The following is an 8,127-nucleotide window of genomic DNA, read 5'->3' as shown; positions in this document are numbered from 1 at the left end:
GTATTGAAACATCTCAGGCAAATCCCCATTAAGAAGTTGTTTTCTACTCAGAAATAGTGACGGTCCCACAGTCTCAGACCTATGTCCTCTTTTCCTGATTGCAGAGAGGTCTCCAGCTGATCGAAATTGAGAAGCACTCCTAAGAGACAGCTTCACCTCACTGAGCAGAGGACATCCAAGCCTCCTTGGGGCGCTGTTTCCTCTAGACAACCTGTAGTGGCCATGACAGCATCTTAAAAAATGTCAGGGCTTAAAAAGGCAGAAAGTCAGTGTTCAGGTTTGTGTCATGAAAGGAAAAAGACAGGCTAGTAAAAATTATTCCTGGTAGACAAGTGTTCAGCAAGCGGACATGCTTTTCATAAGTCAACAAGCATAAAAAGTGAGAAGTAATGGCATCCATTGACTGAATTAGAAACAAGGACTTGGCAAAAGAATTTTCCAAATATGCCATGTTTTTAGATTTACCTTTTTGTTATTAATACATAATAGATATACATATTTTTGGGTGACATGATATTTTGATACATTCATAGAGTGTGTAATAAGCAAATCAGGGTAATTAGGATACTCACCATCTTAAACACTTGTCTGTTCTTTCTTTGGGAACATCTGAATTATTCTCTACTAGCTATTCTGAAATATGCAATAGACTCTTATTTACTGTAGTCACTATGCGATTTATGGAGCACTAGGTCTTATTTCTTCCATTTACCTATATTTTTGTACCCATTAATCAACCTCTTGAATGGGTCCAGTCTCCTTCCAATAAGGTTACTCTGTCTACAAAATAGATTCCTCAGAGACTCAGGTGTTCTAAGTCCTGTATTATTTTAATTGGCCTTGGAAGATAAAATCTTTTGGCCCCGATGAAGGTCCTGTATTTGAAATACTGCATGGATTGGCAAAAAGCTCACAGTGTACACCTCCTGGAAGCGATATTTTGCCATACACTTGACTGTAGCAGTAATTCTGCTTGTAAGTAAAGAATTTCTGTAACCTTATTGTAGCAGATGAACACCAAGGAAGCATGAAAGAAGGATATTTGATGACACAGACCATGGACTTCAGGATGAAGTCACAGAAGATTAGCTCACTCTTGGCCTTGGATTTCTTTGTGCAAATTAGCACAGCGACCTTAACTACTCTCATCTTGTCTGCAGGCTTGCCTTCAAACACCATACAGAAAGCCTTTTCACTGAGTGTGCCCATGTGTTGCCTCCAGACCCCATTTCCAGTTCTTGCTTGTCCTGTGCTGTTGAACCTGATTTTTGGAATAACTATTGCTCTTTGTCTGTGTGTTTAGATATGACCTTTTGGTATCTCTTGTGCTTTTCCTGTCTGTCAGCAAGATTGTGAATTTAGTTGTCCCTTTTCACTTGCTTAGCCAGACCATGATCCTAGAGGGAAAAAGAACCTAACTAAACACGGAGATTCCCGCTGGCTTCAGAAAAGAGGTGGGGGTCTATTTTTTACTCTCACAATTATAGATAATCTTTCCTCCCTGAGAGCGGACAGTGTATCCTGGTTTGAGGTTATTAAATTAGGATCAAGCTGAAGGTGGAGTCTTGAGGCCCAGGAGGAGAGGGTACACTCTTACTTGGGAGTTCAATGCTGGCATGGCTGAGAGAGCATTTCAAGTCAGAGACTTGAGAAAGATGAAAGAAAACAAAGCCACTGAGAGATCAGACAGTAATATCCACAGCAGGAAATACACCAGGGAAGTCTTCACACTTTACTGGCAGAGGAGACACAGGGCTTTGGTGCACAGGATTACTTTGGGTTAAGAGTTGAAAAGCACAGTCTGTATTCACAGAGACACAGACTGAGACCAAACCCAGACTGCTAACAATTGGAGCCCGTTTCCATTCTCAGACACAAAACTAACTTGTCATTTATTTGCTTTTCTCCCAGCCATGTGATAACCAATTATTACCCATTTCACAAGACTGGATAGTAACTGTAATACAAAGTTAGGGAGAACCAAAAATAGGAACTAATAGTATTCACATGGTCTGAGCCAACTTGACAACCATTAATATCTTTCTCTCCACTCTGTTCCAAAATAATTTTGGAAAGTTTTTCACTATACCTCTCTAAGTCTCAGTTTTATAATCAGTAACATAGAGATCACAATGCCAATCTCACACGTCGTTTAAGATTGAAAGATAATGAACATAAAGCACCCAGCCCTAGTGATGGATGGCAAGGCACATTGTGCTCAATAACGCCAGTTTTGGGAAATATCTCTAGACTCTGTCTCTTGCCCTTACGGCTTCATCTGACAGATCCGTCCTAGAGTCTCAATCTGATGTTTTATGAATGGCAAACTCTGAAATTACAAGGCTGCTAACAGAATCTCCTATAGGTACAATAAGGTGTGTGTCCTGCTACATTTTTTAAACCTACTTGGGATTTCTTCATTTTAAATATGCTTTAAAAACTCATAAAAGGAAAGAGGCTTGGTTTCTCTTGATCTTTGGCCTTAGGCTGGGTTTGCAAGTTTCATAACAGATCCATCCTCCCACATGAAACATTTAGGATCTCACAGGCCACATGACATAGCAGCATGGTGGTGTCAACAGCATCTCATTTTAGTTCACAGTAGGAGGAAAACAGGTTAGATCTGAGCAAGTTCCCAGAGAGTTAGGCTTTTGGTTTCCTCTGATTGCTGAAGTTGGGAAAATCAAAGTTCAGCCAAAGCAAAATCAATGGAAATTATGGTATCTATATTTGGTTGGGTAGTGTCACCCTAAATTTAATGTCCACCTTGTACCTTAGAACATGACTCTTAATTGGAAATAGGGTCTTTGCACATGTAATTAAGTTAAGATGGGGTCATGTTGGTTTAGGGTAGGCCCTAATTTAGTGATGGGGAAACAGAAACAGAGAAGGAATGTCATGTGACAACAGAAGCAGAGATGCGAGTGATGCGTCTACAAGCCAAGGAACACCGAGAGTTGCTGGCAACCACCAGAAGCTAGGAAGAGGGAGGGAAGTTTTCTCCCCTAGAGCCTTCAGGGGGAACATGTCTTTGTCAACATAGAAAATCTAGACTCCAAAACTGTGAGAGAATAAATATCTGCTAAGTCATCCACTTTTGGTAATTTCTCATACAGAAAAGTAACAACAAGGAAACTAATACACTATTTTTAGGGTCAGGTCAAACAGTTGGGAACCAAAAACCCAAAGCAGAGTTAATGAAAATATTAAGCAAATTTCAGTGGCCACTTATGATTCAAGAGGTTAGGTTAGATTTCTAACAACATCTAGAAATAGAATGCTGAGTTGAGCCTGATTCTGAGCAAAAAGTAGAGGACATCTATGCAGAAGTAGGTGAATCTGAACATTTCAGCATGAAAAAGAGAATGGGCTGTAGAAAGGGTCAAGTCCTCAGTGACTTAGAGGACCGATACTGTGAGACCCTTAGAAGAAGGCCTCTTAGAATCAGGAGTTTATTACCCTAAAGATGACTAAAACATTCCATCTGCAATGTGAAGCTGACTGATTACAAAGAAATAGTAATGATGATTGTGTAACTCTGATTATTAGGAAACAAATTGATTTACTATTCTCATAAACGTTTTGCCTTTTTATTACTTTTGTGGATGAGAAACAGCCCTTTAAAACAAAAATAGAGCTTCCCTCAACTAGTGAAGGATATAACATGATTGAATTATTAAAAGGCAAGTGTCACCAGAGTGAGCATAGGACCAAGGGCAGTCATGTTGCACTAACACAGCTGGTGCACTAGCTGTGATTCTAATGATATATTCAGCATTCAAAACATCCAGCTCTCTGTTCAAATATTTATAACACTTCCTGGTTGCTTTAAGGCTTTTAATAGGCCTGAATAAATCTGTAAGTATTGAAAATTTGTCATCAAATGGACTACACCGTAGATAACAAAAACTCAAGTTGTATAGAGCTATATCCATTTACTTTATTTTGGCTGAAGAAAAATATTGTAGTAATCTCTTCTTAGTATCACCAGTTTAAATGAGTTTGCCGCTTCATTTAATTAATCAGGGATTCCCTCTTTAATTATGTGATAAAATCCATTGCTAAGATGATCCTTCTGTCCACTCAGCAAAATGCTGGGAGAGTTGTTTCATCCTTTCTTCTTAATTCTTCAGGTGCAGTTTGCATTTTTAATTGCTTAAGACAGTAATTCAAAGTTAAGATTACAGACAGAAGACTCGGGCCCTTAAACTTTGTTCTTACACCAATAAACACCAAGTTATCCAGAAGATAAGCAACATGTATAATGCAGTATGTCTCAAAGGTCATTCACTCATGTGCCACCTTCACAATTTCACAATTGTTGTCATAGTCGAGTAATATCTGTATACCTTTTTCTTATTTGTAAATTCTTTAAATCAACTTTTATTGCCTAAAAGCATTTAACTAAGAGAAAAACTATATATCACCACCATAAAAGGAAATCTAGTATCCTGGGCCAATAGTATATTGCAACTCTAAAAATTAGTGTGTAATTATTAAATAAAAGTAGTAATCAGTGAAAAATATAAAATCTCCTCACCTTTCACCAATATAGGAGTGGCATCATTTTGGAAATAATGCCTCCTATGGTTTGGATATAGTTCCTTTGGTCCTGTCAAGTCTCGTGTTGAAATGTGACCCTTATGTTGGAGGTAGGGCTTATTGGGAGGTATTTGAATTATGAGGTTTGATCCCCCATGAATAGCTTGGTGCCACTTTTGTGGGAGTGAGTGAATTCTTACTCTTAGTTCCCAAGAGAACTGGTTGTTGAAAAGAGCCTGGAACTCTCTGGATCTCTCTGCCTTCCTCCCTCTCTTACCATGTGACACACCAGCTTCCTTTCACTTTCTGCCATGAGTGGAAGCAACTTGAGGCCATCAGAAGCAGATGCTGGCATCATGCTTCTTGTACAGCCTGCAGAACTGTGAGCCAAATAAACCTCTTTTCTTTATAAATTTCCAAGCCTCAGGTATTACTTTTCAGTCATACAAACAAACACAGTGCCCAATTTTAAGAATCCCTGGACTGAAAGGAACAAGACATCTTACTAGTTACCTGAATAAAGAACAAATGACTCCCCACTTTTACCATCTGTAGGACGCAATTTTATCTATAAAATAGAGAATTAGAATCAGAGTCACACATTCATCCCTTCACTCTCACCTCATGTCCATAACAGACATGGCTAATTCATCGGAGCAATCTTTCCTGGATGAGAATGACAGACACTTCACGGTTCTCTCCCTGCTGCCTCTCACCTTTGTCTTTTCATTACCATTCTTACCTGGTTAAGATTTTTCCAAACTTGGGAGAGAAAGATTTTTTCTTCAATCCCTTCTTGTCTTTCAGCTATTGCCCTATTTCTCTTTTCCCATCCCAAACAAACTTGAATGAGTTTTCTTGTCTGCATTTGCTGTCTCCACTTGCTTACCTCACTCTTCACACTAATTCAATCCAGTGTCATCACTCACCACTGCATCTAAGCAGAACTGACTTAGATCACCAAAGATCTCCTTGTCTTAAAAATCAATGAACATCTCTTACTCCTTATCTTACTTGACCTCTCAGCAGCATTTGAAATATTAACCTATCTGCCTTCTTGAGACACTCTTTTCCTTCTGATTCCAAGATACTATGCTTTTTCTCATAGCTCTCTCTGGCAGCATGTACTGAATATTTTTTCTTGACCTCAGAGCTAGATTCATTTTCTACCCTTCTCCAAGTTGATCATCTTCTAGGAGGCTGATCTATCTGTATGGACAGCATCAATGGGCTTCCTTGTCACCTGACTTCTCATTGATTTGGCCACTGTAAGGCAACTGCTCCCCATTCCAGAGGGAAATCTGGAAGGGGTTGAGCTCCTCTACCAAGGCCACAGCTCCTGTCCAGCAGTCAGTCCTCTCCTGAAGCTACAGTGAAAGCCTCAGCTGTCTACATTTTGGTAATCTCTCCCTTCCTTTGCCCCTCTCAAACCTAAGGGGCATATTTCCACCCCCCTTGCTATCACACTATCCATTGTTGGTTTTCCTAAACTCTTTCTTTCATTAATCTCCCTAGTTACCCCATTTGCCTATGCCATTTTTTCCCCTAGAACTGTGATTATCTATTCTCTCTTTAGATTCCTGAACATTTTTTTATGAAGTATCACATAAATGTAACACAAATGCACACTTTTATCTTCTTAGAATTGTAAAATGATGAATGCTTCATTTCAAAACTTGAAACATATTATTAAATTTACTTTGTGGTGCTGTTTTAATCAATGGATTCAAGTGTGTGTTTCCAATAGATACAAAGGCAAATCAATAGTCCTTGGCAAATTTAGTGTGCATTTCTTATTTTTAGGATGGTATACAGCAGTAGGCTAAAAATAATCTCCCTAAAATATTGGTTTCTGATTTCTGAAACCTGTAAATGTTACCTTATGTGGAAAATGGGCATATGACAGATGCACCTTTCAGCAATAACTTAAGCATATATTCTGAGAATGATTCTGTATGGCAGACACACCTGACAGCAATAACTTAACTTGGTACCCTCAGATGGACCCTATGGTCTAAAAAGAATATGTGTGTGGAGTCCAGAGCTAAGGAATCAGGGAGTGACCAACCCGGAGATTCATTCCTTATCTGTGAGGAACATCTGAATCCCTAGCCCATCCCATAGAACATGGGCCACACAGGGGTTCAAAACCCTTTGTTTGGTGTTAAAGGAAGGTTGTGAGGTGTAGGCTGATATGAGAAAACTGCTAAATGAAAATGCCACATAAACTGCTGTTTTTTTTTTTTTTTTTTTTAGATGGAGTCTCGCTCTGTCACCAGACTGGAGTGCACTGGCCCAATCTCGGCTCTCTGCAACCTCCGCCTCCCGGGTTCAAGTGATTCTCCTGCCTCAGCCTCCCGAGTACCTGGGACTACAGGTGTGTGCCACCACATCTGTCTAATTTTTTGTATTTTTAGTAGAGACGGGGTTTCACAGTATTAGCCAGGATGGTCTCGATCTCCTGACCTCGGGATCTGCCCGCCTCGGCCTCCCAAAGTGCTGGGATTACAGGCGTGAGATACCACACCCGGCCTAAACTGCATGTTTTTTACAAGTGGTAGCTGTTCTTTTATACAGCCCACTGACACTGGATCACCCTGTACATAAATTTCTTCAGTAAACCCTACATCTCATTCACTGGCTTTAAGTCTCTTCTTCAGCCTGTCAAACAGGGTGTCACTCCTACTGATGTCAGCAAGGGTCTGGCACGACAAAGGTTCTTTTCAGATGTGATTAAGAATCTTGAAGACTATACTCTGAGGGAGCATTTCTATAGTTTGTTACTAGAGAAGTTTTTCCGAATGTGTAGAGCACCAGAAATCATGAGGAAAAAGCACAGCATTCTCTCCTGAGCATGAAGCCAGTTTTCAGCATTGCTTCGATGTAACTGCCTTCTGCCCTTGACGATCATTCTTCTCTCCTCTCTGGAAAGTAAGAGGGCGAGGACGCAGTCTGAGTAGTTTTCTGAAAAACAAACAAACAAAAAAGAATCTTAAGATGAGGAGATTATCCTGATGGGTCCTTAATACAATCAACAGTGTCCTTGTAAGATGGAGGAAGACGGAAATTTTGACTACAGACAGAAAAGGAGTTGGTGATGTAACCTCAGAGGCAGGAATTAGAGTGATGTGGCCACAATCCAAGGAATACTGACAGCCATCAGAAGCTGGGACACGTGAGAAATGAATTCTCCTCTAGAACCTCAGGAGAAAATGTGGCCCTATGAACACCTTGTGCTCAACCCAGTGATGCTGATTTTGGACTTATGGCCTCCTGCACTGTGAGAGAATAAATTTCTGTTAAGTCATCAAGTTTGTGATTATTTGTTCTGGCAACTATAATAAACTAATACACAGGTCACATCTGTAACTCTGACATATTTGAGGCCTTGGGCTCGACACTCTTTATCCATACAAGGCACATATGAATGTATGCAAATGTCTCATTTCACTGTAAAACATCAGTCTCCAACTCAGCTGTGGGCAAAGGGTGCTCATCCAATGGAAGAAAATGCACATGGACTTCTGCAGAAGAAAAGATATTTTATTTTTCAAAAAATAATCAGATTACAAATATAAGTTCATT

The 8,127-nt window shown here is 39.8% G+C and overlaps 1 non-coding gene across 1 annotated transcript; it reads left to right on the top strand.

The window, feature by feature from the left end:
- The first annotated feature begins 7,287 nt into the window (after window positions 1-7,287).
- On the top strand, window positions 7,288-7,503 carry LOC112619998. The gene has a single exon (XR_003118460.1). It is a non-coding gene; the product is annotated as a small nucleolar RNA U3 (small nucleolar RNA).
- The last annotated feature ends 624 nt before the right edge of the window (window positions 7,504-8,127 follow it).

This window comes from Theropithecus gelada, chromosome 2 (assembly GCF_003255815.1).
Source record: "Theropithecus gelada isolate Dixy chromosome 2, Tgel_1.0, whole genome shotgun sequence".
Classification (NCBI taxonomy): Eukaryota; Metazoa; Chordata; class Mammalia; order Primates; family Cercopithecidae; genus Theropithecus; species Theropithecus gelada.
Note: the sequence above shows the minus strand (reverse complement) of the source record. Positions and strands in the feature narration are given on the sequence as shown.